The sequence below is a fragment of the Saimiri boliviensis genome, chromosome 2 (assembly GCF_048565385.1).
Source record: "Saimiri boliviensis isolate mSaiBol1 chromosome 2, mSaiBol1.pri, whole genome shotgun sequence".
NCBI lineage: Eukaryota > Metazoa > Chordata > Mammalia > Primates > Cebidae > Saimiri > Saimiri boliviensis.
The window spans coordinates 218,040,840-218,053,192 of NC_133450.1; the positions used below are offsets into that span (position 1 = coordinate 218,040,840).

General features: G+C 47.5%; 1 pseudogene; it reads left to right on the plus strand.

Moving 5' to 3' along the window:
- The first annotated feature begins 660 nt into the window (after positions 1 to 660).
- On the plus strand, positions 661 to 8,931 carry LOC101049551 (LYR motif-containing protein 4 pseudogene; annotated as a pseudogene).
- Positions 8,932 to 12,353: the final 3,422 nt, after the last annotated feature.

Sequence of the window (12,353 nt, forward strand, 5' to 3'; positions counted from 1 at the left end):
GCCAGGATGGTCTCAATCTTCTGACCTCGTGATCCACCCACCTGGGCCTCCCAAAGTGTGGGGATTATAGGTGTGAGCCACCGTGCCTGGCCAGAAACGAGATTTTCTTTATGCCTCCACCCCTTCTCATTAAGTACTTTACAATACCAAAATAACAAATTGTATAGGAGTGTAGGATGTGGTTTCCGCCTTCTAGGGAGAGATCAGAATTAAACTAGTACTATGAAATGTCCTTTTGAATGTTAGGTCAAGAAATCCTTGTAGTCATGCACTTCATGGGCTGTAACTGTCAAACTTGCCTAGTGTCACAGGTTAAATCTCATTATAAAAACATCATGAAGGCCAGCTGTGTGGTTTTTGAGACCTAGATGGCAGTCCATTTACTTTAGCATTTGATTCAGTAAATGTTAAGCAGCAGCAGACTTTGAATGGTTGAAGTTCATTGTTACAGGATTTAACTCATAAACCAACGAGAGATTTTTTTTTTTCTCCGCAATGGTTGCTAAGTCTATTCCATGTTAACACTGTGGAAATAAACATGAAGATGTGGACATTGCATCAGGGCTCTTTTCTGTGGAAGAGAAGGTGGTGGGATTTGGGTGAAGAGAAGGTGTTGGGATTGGAGGCAGGAGAAAGGGTGGGCTCTGCAGTGTTGGAGCTGGGGCTGAGGGTAGAGCCCCAGAGATTTGGCATCTGTGACACCTCTGAAACAGATGAGGTGCTCATGACTCCATAGCTGGCAGAGGAGCACAGCACAGCTGTTTTCAGGGGCAGCTAAGTTTCCCTCTGAAAATCCTGTCAGGAGCAAGGACTCCTTTGGCATTAACCATCACTGGTTTGATTTCTTGACAGGTACGTGAGATGGGGCATGATTTGATTTTTTTTTTTTTTTTTTTCAGGAAAGAGGAATAGTTGTTCCTTAAATGTTTCTTCCTTCTCTGCCCTCCAGTACTTGTTTTACATGAAGATTAGTGCAAAAGTGCAAAATCAGCCCGGGAAACATTCAGTGGCCACAAATTACTACATAGAATTTACAAAGTTAGTGGATGTTAAATGGAGAGAGAGTTGGCTCAGCTCCCCTGAAATCTTGTAGGATTAATTTATCTGAGGAAGGCCGGGCGTGGTGGCTCAATCCTGTAATCCAAGCACTTTGGAGGCCAAGGCGGGCGGATCACCTGAGGTCGGGAGTCCAAGACCAGCCTGACCAACATGGTGAAACCCCGTCTTTAAAAATAATAATAATTTTTTAAAAATTATCTGAGGAAAAGAAAAATCTGTTTGCATTTTGTATTAATATTATGCTTTTAGAAGTAATAGAAATACAAGTTGAAGATTATCTTTACTTACACAATTATATTTTAATTTTCCTTGAGACAGTTTTGCCCTGTCGCCCAATCTGGAGTGCAGTGGTGCGATCTCGGCCCACTGCAACCTCTGTCTCCCAGTCTCAAGTGATTCTCATGCCTCAGCCTCCCTAGTCACTCAGATTACGGGTATGCACCACCACACCCAGCAGCTAATTTTTGTATTTTTTGTAGAGACAGGGTTTTGCCATGTTGGTCAGGGTGGTCTCAAACTTCTGCCCTCAAGTGATCTGCCTGCCTTGGCCTCCCAAAGTGCTGAGCTTATAGGTGTGAGCCACTGTGTCCAGCCACGTTGTATATATATTATGTACAATATATATGCGTATATATATTATATACAATATTATATATACAATTTTGTGGCTGGACACAGTGGCTCACGCCTATAATCCTGTTTGACAGGTTTAAAATGTTTGACAGGTTTAAATATATATGTGTGTGTATATATATATATATATATATATATATGTGCATACACACACACACACACACACACACCCCATTATATTTAAACCTGTCAAACATTTTGCTTTCTCCATTTTAGGTGAAATCTCAGCCACAGTAATTGCTTTCTTCTGCATTTTCTTTATAAAAGCTTGCTTATGAAAGCTGCCTTTTTTTTTTTTTTTGAGACGGAGTTTCACCGTTGTTACCCAGGCTGGAGTGCAATGGCGCGATCTCGGCTCACCGCAACCTCCACCTCCTGGGTTCAGGCAATTCTCCTGTCTCAGCCTCCTGAGTAGCTGGGATTACAGGCATGCGCCACCATGCTCAGCTAATTTTTTGTATTTTTCGTAGAGACGGGGTTTCACCATGTTGACCAGGATGGTCTCGATCTCTTGACCTCGTGATCCACCCGCCTCGGCCTCCCAAAGTGCTGGGATTACAGGCTTGAGCCACCGCACCCGGCCTATGAAAGCCTTCTTAAACAGATAGTTAAAATCGCTGTTGTAGGAGAATCAGGTTTTCTGAGGGATTGCAAATAGATGTGCTGCATGGTTTTTCTTTTCCTGTGTCCTGGAAGCCTTTGTTTAAAGTAGGCTTTATAAATGTGTCCCTGAGGTGCATAAGCAAGAGAACAATCCCAGCCCTAGCACAGGGACTGTGTTCTTGCCATAAGAATCTGTAGCTGACTGATGTGCTGAACCTGGGCACTCTTTCCTATTGCTTGCCATGGGAATTTCAGTTTGGCCCAAGTAAGGTCAACTAGGTTTTGACCCAAGTATAAGGTCGTAGGTTTCCTGTGTGATTGGGTGTGAGGAGGGAAAGTCATACACTCAGAATTACTATTGGATTGCATAGAAGTGATAGAAGTGTAGTGGGGTTCATGTCCTCAATTGGTGCTTCCTAGATTTTTCTCTCCTGACTCTTCCTGCTTTGTTTCTTTAAAGAAAAATCTGTTCTTCCTCTTTTTAAATATTTAAGTCTTGCAAGTTTATTTTGTACGTAATTGCTTTAATTTTGAGGGAAGTAAATCTGAAACAGTCTTGAAGCCCAAAGGATTTTTAGTAAGTGGATTAACAGTAATGAGATGTTTGATATTTAAATGCCAAAAATGCTTGAGAACTTTGGCAGGTTAATAATTACTTAATATATTTTAGAATGTAGGTTACTCAAAGTAGTAGGACAAGGAATAGCTTTATTACTCTTGAGAACACTTGGAGAAATGAAAATATAGTTTGCTTCAGTGTTAAGTTGTATTTGAGCTATGGAGTGACCCTGGAGCTACTTTATCCCACAGGCCTAAGCTCAGCAAGGATTAAATTCAAGAGGGAGGAGGTCTCCACTTGGATAATGGCAGATAGTGTGGGTAGGAACCACATACAGGGGAATTCATCTCTGTCAAATTAATACTGTCCTGTCTACTGGATTCTTCTTGTGCTTCATCTGGATTAAAAAGCTGTACTGCCTCTTGAAACTGCTAAACCCTTTCCCTAAGTCTCAATGAGCTTGCACAATCTTGTATATGTACAGGAAACCCACCTGTCTCCTAATGTGATTAGTACTGTAAAACATTTTATAAAACTGATTAAAAGAGGGAGAGCAGTTTGATTCACTGGGTTTTATGTTTCTATCATCTATTTTATATTTTATATTCAGAAGCATTTCTGAAAACATTTGACTTCCTAATGTTCTGATGTTCTCAATGAATTCATACTCATCTTTTTCATCTGAACAATAAGGGTGTTTGCTACATGTGGCACAGGAAGGAACTAGAATGACCTAGCAGTAACTAACACGTGAAGATCTAGGGCTTTTTTTTTTTTTTTTTTTTTTTTGGGGACAAAGAGTCTGGACTAGGCTGGAGTGCAGTGGTGGGATCTTGGCTCACTGCAACCTCTGCCTCTGGGTTCAAGCAAGTATCTGGTCTCAGCCTCCCAAGTAGCTGGGACTACAGGCACACACCACCACACTTGGCTAATTTTTGTGTTTTTTGTAGACGGGGTTTTGCCATGTTGCCCAGGTTGGTCTCAAACTCCTGAGCTCAGGCGATCTGCTTGTCTCAACCTCTTCATCTATAGATTTAACAGTTTCTGCCTGGTGCCTATATTTGGTAGCTATTCTTTATTTTTCCTTCTGAAAGCAAAAGTGTTGTCATCTTATCACAATATTCACTTAGGCCTTTACTAATATTTTCAGCCAAGGGAAGTTACTTTTGACAAGGAGTACTAGCTCACTCTTCAGGCTTCCCTTGTTGGTGGGAAGGCACTTTTCTTATATTGATTGTACTTCATTTAGAAGAAAATAGTTAAAAACTTGCTTAGGGCCTCTTTTCATTCACTCTGTTCAGTTTTTTGTTTTTGTTTTTGTTTTTTGAGACAGAGTTTCACTCTTGTTACCCAGGCTGGAGTGCAGTGGCAGGATCTTGGCTCACTGCAACCTCCGCCTCCCAGGTTCAAGCGATTTTCCTGCCCCAGCCTCCTGAGTGGCTGAAATGCAGGGTAGTAAACATAGTGCCACCACGCCTGGCTAATTTTTTATTTTTAGTAGAGACAGGGTTTTACTATGTTGATCAGGCTGGTCTTGAATCCCTGACCTCAGATGATGTGCCTGTCTTGGCTTCCCAAAGTGCTGGGATTACAGGCGTAAGCCACTGCGCCTAGCCCCCTCTTCAATATTAAAACAAGTGCTATGATGCCTAGAACTGAAAATAACATTCAACTTTTCTTGCCAACTTGGAATTTACCTATGTCGCTTGGACTCCTGTTACTGTATCCACCCAACCCTTTCTGCAAGTACAGGGCTCCGTAGCTTTTCACCAGAGGTTGCTGAGCAACTGACAGTAGCTTCACTAGCCTGCCTGCCATCCTGCTGCAAATTGGGGCTGCGGCCCCCTGAGGCCATTTATCCGGTCCCCCGCCACACTTGAGGAAGGGGCACCTCTTTCATTGGTGGTCAGTGAAGAGGAGCACAGTATGTGGCGGCCCTCCAACGGTCTGAGGGACAGTGAACTGGCCCCCTGTGTAAAAAGTTTGGGGACGCCTGCTGTAGAGAAACCAGGGCTGAAGCTGCTCTTGGCCGTAAATGTGTCCTCCACCTAAAGATTGAAGTATTCAGTGAAGAGCTTTTGCTTCACTTATTTCATTACAGAAGAATCCTTTCCATCCACTCAGGGTAGTAGAATATAGCCCATGGATTTTTTTTAAAAAAGAAAGGGCCAGGTGTGGTGACTCACACCTGTAATCCCAGCTCTTTGAGAGGCCCAAGGCAGGCGGGTCACCTGAGGTTGGGAGTTCAAGACCAGCCTGACCAAGATGGAGAAGTCCCATCTCTATTAAAAATACAAAATTGGCTGGGCATGGTGGCATGTGCCTGTAATCCCAGCTACTCGGGAGGCTGAGACAAGAGAATTGCTTGAATCTAGGAGGCAGAGGTGGTGGTGAGCTGAGATTGCACGATTGCATTCCAGCTTGGGCAACAAGAGTGAAACAACATCTCAAAAAAAAGACCCATGGCCAGAGAGGGTGTTTTAGCTTATGCCTGTAATCCCAGCACTTTGGGAAACTGAGGTGGGAGGATCACTTGAGTTCTGGAGTTTGAGACCAGCCTGGGAAAAATGAGACCTGGTCTGTACAAAGAAAATTTTAAAAATAAGCCAGACGCTTCTTTCCAAAATGGCAGCCTCCAGCCGCGTACAAGTGTTAGATCTGTACCAGGCTATGCTGAGAGCAAACAAGCATTTCAGCGCCTACAATTACAGAACATACGCTGTCAGGAGGATAAGAGATGCCTTCAGAGAAAATAAAAATATAAAAGATCCTGTAGAAATTCAAACCCTGGTGAATAAAGCCAAGAGAGGCCTTGGAATAATTTGTCAACAGGTCCACATTGGCCAACTGTATTCAACTGACAAGCTGATTATTGAGAATTGAGACATGCCTAGGACCCAGCGAGCCAGGACCAGCCACCAGCAGCAGCCAGGGACCACCTTCAGCATCCAGTCTGTGTTTGAGATGGGGGCTCCCAAAGTCAGCTTACAACAGCCTCTTGCACTGCCTGCCCTGTGGGAGCTGATAAACTGAGTCACATTTGCATTCTGCTGTAGCCTTAGTGAAAAAGGACGGCTGTCTGTCCTTGGTTCAAGTGTTAGAATGAAGAGCTGGAGCTCCTTCCGAATACTTCTGTGTGTTACCGTGTCTCCCTTCCACCCCACTCCTATCTTGTAGCTCATGACCACTGTGTATGGTATTTCTACACTTTGTTTCTTGGTCCTTAACAATAAAAAGAATTGTCTCCCTGAACCTTTCACACCAGAAAAAAAAAAAAAAAAAAAAAAAAAAGCCAGGCATGGTGGTGTGTGCCTGTAGTCCCAGCTACTTGGGAGGCTGAGGTGGGAGGATGGCTTGAGCTCAGGAGTTCTAGGCTACAAATTGGGCCACTGCGTTCCAGCCTGAGCAACACAGCAAGACCTTGTCTCTAAAAAAAGAAAAAGGCCAGGCGCGGTGGCTCACGCCTGTAATCCCAGCACTTTGGGAGGCTGAGGCAGGCGGATCACAAGGTCAGGAGGTCAAGACCATCTGGTTAACACAGTGAAACCCCATCTTTACTAAAAATAAAAAAAATTAGTTGGGCATGGTGGTGCGCACCTGTAGTGTCAGTTACTCGGGAGGCTGAGACAGGAGGATTGCTTGAACCCAGGAGGAGAAGGTTGCAGTGAGCCAAGATTGTGCCACTGCACTCCAGCCTGGCGACAGATAAAGATTCTAAAAAAAAAAACAAAAACCATACAGGCTATTGTGGGGATCCAGAACACTTTCCACATTTTATGCTAAAGTGGAAACAGATCTCAGTTCCAAGTCCTTGGACCTGTTGTAAACAATGAATGTGAAAACCATGGTAATCTTACTTCTGTTGAGTGTTTAGGAATTCAGCATATTGCTGGCCCAAAAATATGCTGTGACCCACCCTGACCAACTAGATCACCTTTGGGGATGGGGCCCAGGAATTGGTGCTCTAGGGAGTTCTACTATAAACTGTGTCCGCCGGGTGTGGTGGCTCACGCCTGTAATCCTAGAAGTTTGGGAGGCTGAGGTGGGTGGATCACGAGGTCAGGAGTTTGAGAACAGCCTGGCCAACGTGGTGAAAACCTGTACTAAAAGTACAAAAATTAGCTGGTGTGAATGCAAGCTCCTGTAGTCCCAGCTACTTGGGAGGCTGAAGCAGGAGAATTGCTTGAACCCGGGAGGCAGAAGTTGCAGTGAGAGGAGATCGCACCACTGCACTCCAGCCAGGGTGACGAGAGTGATACTCCATCTCGAAAAACAGAAATAAAACTGTTTCTCAAACTTCCCTGTTAAGAATCACTTGTATTCTTGTTGGTGTATTAGAGTTCATAGGGGAGGGAACCAGGAATCTTTAAACAAGTCTTCCCGGTGACTTTTATTTTCCAGGGAGTTTTTGTTTTTGTTTTTGAGACAAGGTGTCACCCTGTTGCCCAGGCTGGAGTGCAGTGGCATGATCCTAGCTTACTGCATTCTCAAACTCCTGGGCTCAAGTGATCCTCCTGTCTCAGTCTCCAAAGTAGCTGAGACTACAGGTGCATGCCACAATACTTGGCTAATTTCAGAAATTTTTTTGTGGAAATGGGATCTTGCTATGTTGCCTGCTCTGGTCTTGAACTCCCGGCCTCAAGTGATTATCCTGCCTCAGCTTCCCAAAGTACTGGGATTACAGGCAGGAGCGACCATGCCCAGCCTCTCCAAGAGAGTTTGAGAGCTTGTACTTCATGAAGAATGAACCAGTGGCCTGTCTACCTGCACCACTCACCTGAGGAGGTTCATAAATTGAAGACTCATGATCCCACTCCCGACCCATTAAATTTCTGGGAAAGACGCCAGGAATCTGCATTTCCAGCAAGCTCCCCATCTGACTCAAGCTCATGAAAATGTGTGATCCACTGTGAAAGTGGTTAACTCTTAAGCACTTGGCTCCATAGCTCACAAGGGTAATAGGTATGGATGGGAGAAGGCCCTATTTTAAAGGGTGAGAACTTGGCCAGGTGAAGTGGCTCATGCCTGTAATCTCAGCACTTTGGGAGGCCACGGCAGGCAGATCACCTGAGGTCAGGAGTTTGAGACCAGTCTGGTGGTCAACGTGATGAAACCCTGTCTCTACTAAAACTACAAAAATCAGCCGGGCTCGGTGACACATGCCTGTAGTCCCAGCTACTTGGGAGGGAAACCCCGGGTACCCCCTCCTGCCTCCCTCCTCAGTGAGACCTTATCCCCACCCCTCTCCAGAGCAGTGCTCTCTCTGGGAATGGCATGCCCCCAAATGACAGGTGTCCTTAATGTTTGCAGATGGGGATGGATGAGAGGCAGAGAGCAGCCCTTCGGAGCAGGGATTCCACTATCTTTTCCTTCCAAATTCAGCCCCTGCTGGGACAGGGACTATCTCCGTTGTGGTCCAGGGACAGGTAGTGCTTCACATCCTCTGGGAAGACAGAGTGCCCCAAAGCCCTTGATCTCCACTGGGTAGAATTAGGGGTGCAGAGGCTGTGCCACACCAGGTTGCCTTTCCTTCTGTGTCTGCTCCCACCCCACCAAGCATAGGTTAGGATGAGGATACCAGTGGCCCAGCTCTGTGCCTGCCTGGGTTGCACCCCTGATAAGCCTCTTGTCTGTTTATGGCCCCTTATCTGGCTAGCAGGGTTTAATTTTACTCTGGGAAGGTGGGATTTTTGTCCCTATTTACTTATTATTTTTAATTCATTATCTTTAGGTGGCACCTATAAACCAGTGTCCTCTGGGGGCAACAGCTCCCCATTCTGCTAGAAATTCCAAGATTTGCAACCACCTCAGCACACCACCTCCACAGCTTCTCTGCCCCCAGTGCCCACCCCTCAGTCAGTTGTTCCCTGGGTTGGTCTCTGGGCTGGCCAGTTTCCTCCCAGGCCCCGGCTTTGCTGTTCCTTGGGTGACATCTTGTGGCCAAGGACAGGTACAAACCATTGACTGAAAAGGAGGAGCGAAGGCAGCCCTCAGCGCTCTCTGGAGGAGCCTTGGGGCGCCTGCAAGGATGCCCAGAAGGGAAGGGGGCTCCTGAACAGGGAATCCGGCTCTCAGATGCTGAATGGCCTTTCACCAAGCCCTTCACAAGACAGCTGTGGTTGGAGCCTAGATTCATCCAGGTCCCCAGAGGCAGACACAGCCGGTTCCTCTCTGCCCACTGCTCACTGGGGCAAATAATCATTATTCCTAATATAAAGCTTTTCTCCAGCAGCCCAGTGACAAGGTTATTATTCCAGTCTTACAGATGCAGCAACAGCGCTGAGTACAGTCAGTAACCTGGGTCCAGCACACAGGTGCCAACACTAAAAGACCCCACTGGACACTGTCTTGAGAACTGTGGGAGACGCCTGTCCGATTCCCTGGGAAGGTGCTCTGGGGCAGTGTCTGTGTTGTTAGTCATGGGCATACCTCGAGTTCTAAAACCTTCTTCATGGCCGGGCACGGTGACTCTCGCCCGTAATCCCAGCACTTCGGGAGGTCAAGGCAGATGGATCACCTGAGGTCAGGAGTTCAAGACCAGCCTGGCCAAACCCCATCTCTACTAAAAATACAAAATTAGCTGGGTGTGGTGGCATATGGCTGTAATCCCAGCTACTTGGGAGGCTGAGGCAGGAGAATTGCTTGATCCTGGGAGGTGGAGGTTGCAGTGAGCCGAGATCTTGCCATTGCACTCCAGCCTGGTCAACAAAAGTGAAACTCTGTCTCCAAAAAGAAAGCTAGCTGGGTGTGGTGGTGGGTGCCTATAATCTCAGCTACTTCAGGGTGCAGAGGCAGGAGAATCACTGGAACCTAATGGGTGGAGGTTGCAGTGAGTTGAGATCGTGCCACTGCACTCCAGCCTGGGCAACAGCGAGACTCCAGTGCAGACCCCGGGGCTGATGCTTCCCACATGACCTCACAGAGCCTTCACCTGGTAGTGGGCATTGTCAGGACTGCACTTTACAGATGAGGAAGCTGAGGCTCAGACATGTGAAGGGGTTTATTCAGAGCCACCCAGAAAATGCATGGCAGAGCCAGGATCCAAATCAGGTCCAGAGGATGCCCAAATCTGTACTTGTAGCTACTAAGGGATCCTGTCTGCCCTTTGCAAAACCAGCTCACAGGGTTGTGGGGCTTGTGTGAACTGGGGAGCAGAAGGAGTGCTGCAAACTGTAGAGGATGGTGCCCACAGCAGATCCTTATCATCCTGATCCTGGTGTGCCCCTCCCCATGCGCTCTAATCCCTCAAGGGCAGGGCCAGACACCCGGGCATCTGTAGTGCCAGCACGAAGCCTGGTGCCCAGCCGGCATCAGCAGATAAGATTGCATTTGAGTGCTGAAACAGGGAAGACCCACTTTCCCACACATGGCCCAGGAGTGTCAAGGTCATGGCAAGGACAGACGGATGGTCTCCACCTCCTCCTGATTCAGGAGAAGGGATGGGTGACTCATGCTTCCTCCTTGAAGAAGGCTGGCACCTGGGCTTGCAGGCAGGGCCCAGAGGGGAGAGGCCTGGTGCTGAGGATCCCCCACAGGCCTTGGAGGAAGCAGCAGGGCAGGCGGAATATAAATGTGGCCATGAAGGCAGAGGAACAGATGAGGGAAAGCCTCCAGGTGACTGGGTGGAGAGGCCCCGCCAGGGCGGATGCCTCCTCTCTGTGCACAGATTGAGCCCATGATGAAGATGAATGGAAACCCCTTTGCTGGAAAACATGCAGGTAATCAAGAAGGCTACCTGGGCCGAGGGGCCCTCCCACCTGCCCAGAGCAGGGGAATATTAGGATTTGGAATTTCAGCAGCAGCCACACAGTTAGCACGGAAACCAGACAAAAAGGATAAGCAGCCCCGATTAGGGGATAAATGGTACAGGGCGCTGGGTAGCTTGGCAGGAGTTAGTGGACTCCAACTGTAGCCGTGGGAATCAGGCAGCCGCTTGCACAAAAGAAAGGCAGCCCAGGTTGGTGAAGACTCAGGACCCAGCCTCCCACCCCTCCGTGAGGTGGCATTAACCACAGTAAGCCTTTCCTGCCAGTGGCTTCGGGATTCTCTTAAAGGCTGGTTCAGGGAAAGAATGGGAGGTGGTTCTGGGGGTTTCCTAGCGTTTGCCGACAAAAACAAACAACTTCCAGTGTTCAGCTCCCACACTGGGAGGCAGGACTGATGAGGACACTGTGTCTCCATCTTTCCAGACCAAAAACATCCCAATTTTTCTCAATATGTCCATGGCACAGCAATACAGGATCATTTGGTCACATGCACAGTGGACCAGGGAGAAAGGTTTGCTAAGTGAATGAATAGTGTCGACAAGATTGCAGGGGGCATGTTTAACTCACTTCAGGTGCTCTGGAAGCATTCGCGTGATGGCTAAGCTAATTACAAATCACGCCTATTTATTCATTAAACAAGGCCTGGGGGAAATTCAAAGAGGCAACACTGCCTTAACTTCATTCAATTTGCAGTCTGTGATTAAACGGAACACAGCTGCAAGACTCCAGAAATGTTGCCAATTTCTGCCTTTTCCCTGGTTCGGACTGACTGCTTCTCTAGGGGCCACACCTGTCCTTAAGTGGGGTCTTGTCGTCTTTCAGCGGCTAACTGGCTGCTTGTGACTCTGGGCAAGTTCCCTCACCAGCCTGGGTCTCGGTTTCCTCATCTGTAAAGTGGGCTCACCAGCTCCTGGCTGTCAGGATTCGTGAGAGGAATGTTCAGTGGTCCTTCTGGAGCCCTGGCAGTAGCTGCGTGCTAAAGCATCCTTCTGTGCCTTCCTCCTCGATCCTTGTACACACACGTTGGCTGTCACAAAGACGGAGGCCCCAGGGCTCCCCAGACAGCCCATGACAAGGAAAGGCTGAGGCTGCTGCTCTGTTAGGGGCCCAGCACAAAGCCTGGCTGTTAGGGGCCCAGCACAGGGGCTGCTTGCCCAGTGTCTCCATTCTAGGTTGGGTCTTGAATAATCCCACTATCAAGGTAACCCCTCAGTCTTGGGCAAACTGACATGGTTGGTCACCTTATCCAAGAAGGAAGACTAGACTCTCAGGGTCTCGGACAGTCCCAGGTAAACCAGGACCATTGGTCACCCTGCTCTTGGTGCCCTTGAAACTCCTCTTATCGGAGTTCCTAAAAATAGAGCTAACTTTACCTTCAATCCCTGGAAATTCAATCTGGGAGGACCCAGAGTTATTCATTATCGTCAATAAATTGTAAGAGCCAAACAGCCAACATTTACTTAGCATTTTCCGATTCATGAAGTGCTCTCAGGGTGTAGGATGTTTCAGGTCTTCCTTTCCACGTGCTCAGCGCCCGCTTGCTGGTGTGGGACATGGGAGTTCAGCAGCTGGGGGAGGAGCAGAGGGCTCTCTGTGAGGCCATGGAAGCTGGCAGCTCCTTGGATTCTTCGATCCTTAGCTCAGTACATAGTTTCTGTCTCTCGATTCTGTCTTGCTTGTTAGAGGCTCCCATGTCTAGAAAGGATCGCTAGCCAGGAAATAAAACATTAGCT